Here is a 9,696-nt window from a genome sequence, read left to right as displayed (position 1 = left end):
CATTCAAATTTAGTGAACCAAGGTTTTCTACATTTTTGTCAAAATCTTTTCTAGCACAACAATGGTTAGTTTCATCAAAAGCAACATGAATACTTTCTTCTATAGTCATGATGCATTTATTATATACTCTAAAAGCTTTGCTAGTTAGAGAGTAGCCTAAGAAAATTCCTTCATCAGCCTTAGCATCAAATTTGCCTAAGTTATCTTTTCCATTATTTAGAATAAAGCATTTACAACCAAAGACGTGAATGTGGGAGATATTTGGCTTTCTTCCTTTGTACAATTCGTACGGTGTTTTCTTAAGAATAGGTCGAATGATAATCCTATTCATAACATAACACGCGGTACTAACCGCATCCGCCCAAAAGTACTTAGGAATATTAGCCTCATTGAGCATAGTTCTCGCCATTTCTTCTAAATGACGATTTTTCCTTTCAACCACACCATTTTGTTGTGGTGTTCTAGGAGAGGAAAAATTATGCTCAATGCCATTTTCTTCACAAAAAGTTTCAAAGAGGTTGTTTTCAAACTCTCCACCATGATCACTTCTAATAGATGATATATGCAAATTCTTTTCATTTTGAATAACTTTGGCTAATCTTTTGAATGCTCGAAATGCATCACTCTTGTTTGCTAGGAACAAGGTCCATGTAAATCGAGAGTAATCATCAACAATAACTAAAGCATAGTAATTGCCACCAAAGCTCATGGTTCTAGAAGGACCAAATAAATCCATGTGCAAAAGTTGTAACGGCCTTGTTGTTGAAACAATGTTTTTGGATTTAAAAGAGGCCTTTACTTGTTTTCCCTTTTGACATGCGTCGCAAAGGACGTCTTTTTCAAAACGTAGCTTTGGTAAGCCAATTACTAACTCTTTAGAGACCAATTTGTTAAGATGGTCCATGTTAGCATGAGCTACTCTACGATGCCATAACCAAGTTTCATCATTTTTACTAACAAGGCATTTCACATCATTTGAGGAAACTTCGTTTAGATTAATCATGTATACATTGTCAACACGGTGCCCGATTAGCACAATTTCATTTGTGTCTTGCCTTTTTATCAAACAACATTTTGAATCAAAGGTGACTAAGTTTCCTTTGTCACACAGTTGGCTAACACTAATGAGATTATGTTTGAGACCTTTGACAAGTATAACATTATCTATGGAAGTGGAAGGATTTTTACCAACTTTTCCAACGCCGATTACTTTGCCGGTGTTGTTGTCTCCATAGATCACGTTTCCTCCGTTTGTAGGTTCTATTGCGGTGAACTTTGATTCATCGCCGGTCATGTGTTTGGAGCATCCACTATCAACATACCAATTTGTATCCTTAGCTCCAACACGTACCTACAAAATAATTAAAATTGGGATTTAGGTACCCAAGTGAATTTGGGTCCTTGATGGTTAGCATGAGCGTAATGCCCATATGGTGCCCATCTCATATCTTGACTACGAAAGGTTATATGTTTAATTTTAGTAAAGCATACGGGTGCTATATGACCTACTTTATTACAATAATGACATATTACATTTGGATTATGCATCCTATGCATGTTTCTAAATGGGTGCCTAGGTTGTTCCCTAAATGCAACATCTTTTGATCTATATACATTGTGATTATAGTTTCTAAATGAAGCATGTTGAGGAGGATGTTTAAAGGCTTCATTCCTTTTAGGCATGCTTACCTTTTGGGCTTGCGGTTGCCTAATAGGGGTTTTAACACTTTTAAATTTTCCTTTATCAAAACCCAAACCTTCCTTATTATGAACATGCTTTTGGTCTTTAAACATTTTATCTAAGTTCTTTGAAGATTCATTGAACTTAGCTAAAGTGTTCTTAAGATTTGTAATTTCGTTTTCATGCATTTTACAAGATTTGTATGGATCACTACTTGTGCTACACTTATCTTTTCCAAGATTGATATTCTCGTTTTTCAACATCTCATTTTGTTTTAAAAGTTCCATATTCTTTTTCTTTAGGAGAGAATAATCTTGGGTAAGTTTTGTGTACACCTCAAGTAAGGCATCATATTCATCTTGTAAATTAAAAGAAGTGGGGTTGTCATTACTAACTTTTTCTTCGCTTGCCATTAAGCAAAGATTTGCAACCTCGTTGTCATCGGAGTCGGATTCATCCTCGTTTTCCCATGATATATACGCTTTCTCCTTCTTCTTAAATTTCTTGTTTTTGTCCTCTTTTTGAAGTTTTGGACAATTGGGTTTGATGTGTCCAACTTCTCCACACTCATAGCATTTTGGTACCTTTGTTTTGCTCTTGAAGTTTTTCTTCATTGCAAACTTATTGAATCTTTTCAACAAGAGTGCAAATTCTTCATCTCCTTCTTCTTCATTATCATCACTTTCTTCTTGCAGTGATGTTGTTTTAAGGGCGAGACTTTTCTTCTTGCTTTCTTCACCTTTTTGTCTATTTAGCATAGTCATTTCATAGGTGAGAAGATTTCCTCGCAGTTGATCAAAAGTGAGTTGATCATAGAGCCTTCCTTCCACAATGGCGTTCACTTTGGAGTTCCATTTTGGTGTAAGGCTTGTAAGCACCTTGGTCACAATTTGTTTATCATTGTATTTTGTACCAAGCATGCTTAGATTGTTGAAGATCTTGGAGAGTCTTTCAAGGGCTTCTTCAATGCTCTCTTCATCTTTCATTTTGAAATTTTCCCATTCATGAACCAACATGAATACCTTTGATTCTTTAACGTGGTCGGTTCCTTCGTAAGTGATTTGGAGTTTATCCCAAATCTCTTTAGCGGTTTCACATGTAGAGATCTTCATATAATCATGCTCGTTAAGTGCACAATGAATGAAGTTGATGGCTTTATCATTCATTGCCACTTTCTTCCAATCATCGTCACTATATTCATCTTCTCCTTTTGGTACTTGCTTTAAGACGGAGACTCCTTCTTCTTTGGCGCTTGTTGTCTTTGTTGGAATATGATTTCCATTCTCAATAACTTTCCAAATTCTCACATCTTGAGAACGGATCCAAATTCTCATCTTATTTTTCCAATAAGAGTAATTCGTTCCGCTAAAAAGAGGAGGTCTAGCGGTTGAGTTACCTTCGCTAGTGTTGTTGTTGTTAAAGCCTGTGCTTGCCATGATCTTTTCCCTTAAACGGTTAAGTCTTTCAAAGGGTTAAGCTCTGATGCCACTTGTAGAACCTATGCACAATTACTCAAGAGGGGGGGTGAATTGAGTAATGCAACAACAATTTATCTTTTTGCGAAATTTAAGGACAATATATAAAAGTGTTATTGTACTAGTATTTTTCCAAGAGCTTAACTCAATTGCTAAGCATTTATAAGGAGCTTTTACTTTCCAATAGACACTGACTCAAATAAATTGATCAAGATTTTCACCAATCGGACTTAAGCCACTCCTTAAGTACTTACGAAGCTACTTTTCGATCACAATTTATTTGCTCAAAAGTAAAGAGACAATATTATTAAAGAGATGAGTTTAGAGAGAATCAAACGCTATTTAGAGTGGTTCGGCACAATCTTTGTCCTACGTCCACTTTCTTTCTCAATCGCAATTGAGAAGTTCCACTATTGCCAAGCTTCAAGGTGCTCGCACAAAACCTTTTACAATCTGAGTCCTTAGTTTCTAACACCTCACGGTATATGATCACCACTCGTATACTAACCCACTCCACTTAGAGATACCTTCTCTAAGATTTGCCTTGAGTACTTAGTATACCTCTTTGGTATCCTCACCGACTATAGTGTTTATAACTCTCGACTCAACCTTGGAGATCACACTCCAATTCACAAGGTGTACAAGAAAAACAATTCTCAAAGAATTGTTGAGATAAAGTGAGTGCTCTCTAGAAGAGTGTGTGATTACAATTTTTGCACTATTGAACCAATTGATATTTCTCTCTCAAAATGTGTATTAAATCACTTGAAAAATGTGTAGAATGTAAGAATATGAATGAGGTAATTTTCTTAATCAAAAACTTGTGAAATAAGGCTTCAATCCATCCATTTATAGATTTCCCAAACCTTAGAAACGTTGGGGAATTAATGGGATGGAGCATTTATGTCAAAACTAGCCGTTTTTTATGTTTTTGAATTATTTGCATCGATGCATAACACTTTGCATCGATGCAAATATGCCTTTGATGCTGAAATTTGAATTTTCAGCTAGGTTGCATCGATGCAAGCATCTTTGCATCGATGCAACAAGTCGTTGCATGCTTTGCATCGATGCAAGATAAGTGTGCATCGATGCAAACCTCAAAGAACGGTTTAAAAATACTTTAAAATGCTTAGGATTGATCTCAAACTTGTTGGAGTCAATTCCTATGCTTTTGTACCTTTGAAAACAACTTTTTAAAACCTTTTGGCTAGCATTGAATCATCAAAACATTTTGTGAGTGTGTGTTGAGAGATTTAACATTTGGTTCTTAACAAGAAGTTACCTAAGTCCTAAGACTCTATACATGTCTTCAAAAGTTGTGGACTTGAGTTTCTTGTTGTTGTTTTGCTTTCAACTCTTCATGTTTGTTCATTTAAGATGTTTGTTGATTTGTCCTTTCATGTCGTTTGTTGGTTTGTCATTCATCAAAACCTACGAATACAAACTTCGCATACAAGCAACATGATTTACATTTAACGCCAGAAAGGGGCACCAGACTGGCGTTAAACGCCAAGAAAGGGCAAGAACCTGGCGTTAAACGCCAGAAAGGGGCACCAGCCCGGCGTTTAACGCCAGAATTGGCTCAAAACGTGATTTTGCATGCCATTTGGTGTAGGGATGACTTTTCCTTGACACCTCAGGATCTGTGGACCCCACAGGATCCCCACCAACCCCACCACTCTCTCTCTTCTTCACCCATTCACCAATCACCTCAATACCTCTCCCAAAAAAAAAAAAACCCTTCACCTATCAAATCCCATCTTTCTCTTCACCACTCACATCCATCCTTCATAAAACCCCACCTACCTCACCATTCAAATTCAAACCACTTTCCCTCCCAAACCCACCCACACATGACCGAACCATGAGCCCCTCCTCTCCTATATAAACCCTTCTTCACCCCTTCATCTTCACACACCCTAAACACCACTTCTCCCCCTTTTGGCCGAACACAAAGCCATTCCCTTCTTCCTCATTTCTTCTTCTTCTACTCTCTTCTTTCTTCTTTTGCTCGAGGACGAGCAAACCTTTTAAGTTTGGTGTGGTAAAAGCATTGCTTTTTGTTTTTCCATAACCATTTATGGCATCTAAGGCTGGAGAAACCTCTAGAAAGAGGAAAGGGAAGGCAAAAGCTTCCACCTCCGAGTCATGGGAGATGGAGAGATTCATCTCAAGGGTGCATCAAGACCACTTCTATGAAGTTGTGGCCTTGAAGAAGGTGATCCCCGAGGTCCCTTTTTCACTCGAAAAGAGTGAATATCCGGAGATCCGACATGAGATCCGAAGAAGAGGTTGGGAAGTTCTCACCAACCCCATTCAACAAGTCGAAATCTTGATGGTTCAAGAGTTCTATGCCAATGCATGGATCACCAAGAACCATGATCAAAGTGTGAACCCGGATCCAAAAAATTGGCTTACTATGGTTCGGGGGAAATACTTGGATTTTAGTCCGGAAAATGTAAGGTTAGCATTCAACTTGCCCATGATGCAAGGAGATAAACATCCTTACACTAGAAGGGTCAACTTTGATCAAAGGTTGGACCAAGTCCTCACTGACATTTGTGAAGAGGGCGCCCAATGGAAGAGAGATTCAAGAGGGAAGCCGGTTCAATTGAGAAGGCATGACCTCAAGCCCGTGGCTAGAGGATGGTTGGAGTTTATCCAACGCTCAATCATTCCCACTAGCAACCGGTCCGAAGTTACTCTAGACCGGGCCATCATGATTCATAGCATCATGATTGGAGAAAAAGTGGAAGTTCATGAGGTTATAGCCCAAGAACTCTATAAGGTGGCGGACAAGTCATCTACCTTGGCAAGGTTAGCCTTTCCTCATCTCATCTGTCACCTCTGTTATTCAGTTGGAGTTGACATAGAAGGAGACATCCTCATTGATGAGGACAAGCCCATCACTAAGAAAAGGATGGAGCAAACAAGAGACCCCTCTCATCATGAAATCCCTGAGATGCCTCAAGGGATGCACTTTCCTCCACAAGACTATTGGGAGCAAATTAACACCTCCCTAGGAGAATTGAGTTCCAACATGGGACAACTAAGGGTGGAGCACCAAGAACATTCCATCCTCCTCCATGAAATTAGAGAAGATCAAAGAATCATGAGAGAGGAGCAACAAAGACAAGGAAGAGATATTGAGGAGCTCAAGCACTCCATAAGACCTTCAAGAGGAAAACAAGCCGCCATCACTAAGGTGGACCCGTTCTTTAATCTCCTTGTTCTTTATTTTCTTGTTTTTCGAAAATTTATGCTTTATGTTTGTCCATGATTGTGTCTTACGATCATTAGTGTCTTAGTGTCTATGCCTTAAAGTTATGAATGTCCTATGAATCCATCACCTTTCTTAAATAAACAATGTTCTTAATTGAAAAAGAGAAGAATTGCATGAATTTTGAATTTTATAACAGTTTAATTATCTTGATGTGGTGGCAACACTTTTGTTTTCTGAATGTATGCTTAAACAGTGCATATGTCTTTTGAATTTGTGGTTCATGAATGTTGGCTCTTGAAAGAATGATGAAAAAGGAGATATGTTACTGAGGATCTGAAAAATCATAAAAATGATTCTTGAAGCAAGAAAAAGCAGTGAATACAAAAGAAAAAAAAAGAAGGAGAAAAACGAAAAAAAAAGAGAAAGAAAAAAGAAAGAAAAAAGAAAGAAATAAAGTTGTGATCCAAGGCAAAAGAGTGTGCTTAAGAACCCTGGACACCTCTAGTTGGGGACTCTAGCAAAGCTGAGTCACAATCTGAAAAGGTTCACCCAATTATGTGTCTGTGGCATGTATGTATCCGGTGGTAATACTGGAAGACAGAGTGCTTTGGGCCACGGCCAAGACTCAATAAGTAGCTGTGTTCAAGAATCATCATACTTAACTAGGAGAATCAATGACACTATCTGGATTCTGAGTTCCTAAAGAAGCCAATCATTCTGAATTTCAAAGGATAGAGTGAGATGCCAAAACTATTCAGAGGCAAAAAGCTAAAAGCCCCGCTCATCTAATTAATACTGATCTTCATAGATGTTTTTGGAATTCATTGCATATTCTCTTCTTTTTATCTTATTTGATCTTCAGTTGCTTGAGGACAAGCAACAATTTAAGTTTGGTGTTATGATGAGCGGATAATTTGTACGCTTTTTGGCATTGTTTTTAGTATGTTTTTAGTAGTTTGAGTTGAGTTTTTAGTATATTTTTATTAGTTTTAGTCAAATTCACTTTTCTGGACTTTACTATGAGTTTGTGTGTTTTTCTGTGATTTCAGGTATTTTCTGGCTGAAATTGAGGGACCTGAGCAAAAATCTGATTCAGAGACTGAAAAGGACTGCAGATGCTGTTGGATTCTGACCTCCCTGCACTCGAAGTGGATTTTCTGGAGCTACAGAAGCCCAATTGGCGCGCTCTCAACGGCGTTGGAAAGTAGACATCCTGAGCTTTCCAGCAATATATGATAGTCCATACTTTGCCCAAGATTTGATGGCCCAAACCGGCGTTCAAAGTCACCCTCAGAATTCCCAGCGTTAAACGCCGGAACTGGCACCAAAATGGGAGTTAAACGCCCAAACTGGCACCAAAGCTGGCGTTTAACTCCAAGAAGAGTCTCTACACGAAATGCTTCATTGCTCAGCCCAAGCACACACCAAGTGGGCCCGGAAGTGGATTTTTATGTCATTTACTCATCCTTAGGCTACTAGTTTTCTATAAGTAGGACCTTTTACTATTGTATTTTCATCTGGAGAGCTTTTGATCATGTTTTTATGATTGAACTCACTTTGGGAGGCTGGCCATTCGGCCATGCCTAGACCTTGTTCTTATGTATTTTCAACGGTGGAGTTTCTACACACCATAGATTAAGGTGTGGAGCTCTGCTGTACCTCGAGTATTAATGCAATTACTATTGTTCTTCTATTCAATTCAGCTTGTTCTTATTCCAAGATATTCATTCGCACTCAAGAACTTGATGAATGTGATGATTATGTGACACTCATCATCATTCTCACTTATGAACAAGTGACTGACAACCACTCTGTTCTACAAGCAACAAGGCTCTAATGTTTATCTCTTGGATTCCTGATACACGATGCATGGTTGATCGCCTGACAACCGAGTGCTCGCCTGACAAACGAGCCAGCCATTCCGTGAGATCAGAGTCTTCGTGGTATAGCAAGACTGATGGCGGCATTCAAGAGAATCCAGAAGGTCTAACCTTGTCTGTGGTATTCTGAGTAGGATTCAATGATTGAATGACTGTGACGTGCTTCAAACTCCTAGCAGGCGGGGCGTTAGTGACAGACGCAAAAGAATCACTGGATTCTATTCCGGCCTGACCGAGAACCGACAGATGGATAGCCGTGCCGTGACAGGGTGCGTTGAACATTTCCACTGAGAGGATGGGAGGTAGCCACTGACAACGGTGAAACCCTTGCATAAGCTTGCCATGGAAGGGAGTAAGAAGGATTGGATGAAGACAGTAGGAAAGCAGAGAGACGGAAGGGAAAGCACCTCCATTCGCTTATCTGAAGCTCTCACCAATGATATACATAAGTATCTCTATCTTTATCTTTATGTTTTATTCATATATCATCTATACCCATTTGAGTCTGCCTGACTAAGATTTACAAGGTGACCATAGCTTGCTTCATACCAACAATCTCCGTGGGATCGACCCTTACTCGCGTAAGGTTTATTACTTGGACGACCCAGTGCACTTGCTGGTTAGTTGTGCAAAGTTGTGTTTATGCCATGGTATTGAGCACCAAGTTTTTTGGGGCCATTACTAGGGATTATTTGAGTTGTGAAAAGTAGTGATCACAATTTCGCACACCAAGTTTTTGGCGCCGTTGCCGGGGATTGTTTTGTGTATGGACAACTGACGGTTCATCTTGTTGCTTAGATTAGGTATTTTTCAGAGTTCTTAAGAATGAATTCTAGTGTTTCAAGGTGATGTTCTTATCATCACCAAAGCTGATTGATCTTCATCAATTTAGCTCTTGAATGCAATGTTCTGCTGAAGCTTGGCTAGCCATGTCTAATTCCTTTAGACTGTAGCTTTAGACTAACATTGCATGATTCCTGGAATTCTCATTAAGAATTTTGATATTTTTATTTTCTTTTCCATTTAATTTTCGAAAAAAAAAACCAAAAAAAATTACAAAATCATAAAAATAAAAAATATTGTATGCTTCTTGTTTGAGTCTAGTGTCTCATTTTAAGTTTGGTGTCAATTGCATGTTTCTGTTCTTCTTGCATTTTTCGAATTTATGCATGTGTCTTCATTAATCTTCAAGTTGTTCTTGATGATTTTCTTGTTTTGATCTTTGAATTCTATTGACTTGAGTGTTTTGCTATTTCTCATGTGCATTCTCATTTTGTTAGTGTCAGTAGTATACAAACTGCTAAGTTTGGTGTCTTGCATGCATTGTTATTTGATTTTAGTTGCATTTTGATTATTCCTTATTATTAAAAATCCAAAAATATTTTTAATTTGTGTCTTTTCAAGTCAATAAAACAGAGAATTGAAGATTCAGAA

Source organism: Arachis stenosperma, chromosome 6, assembly GCF_014773155.1.
Source record: "Arachis stenosperma cultivar V10309 chromosome 6, arast.V10309.gnm1.PFL2, whole genome shotgun sequence".
NCBI classification, from domain to species: Eukaryota; Viridiplantae; Streptophyta; class Magnoliopsida; order Fabales; family Fabaceae; genus Arachis; species Arachis stenosperma.
Note: the sequence above shows the minus strand (reverse complement) of the source record.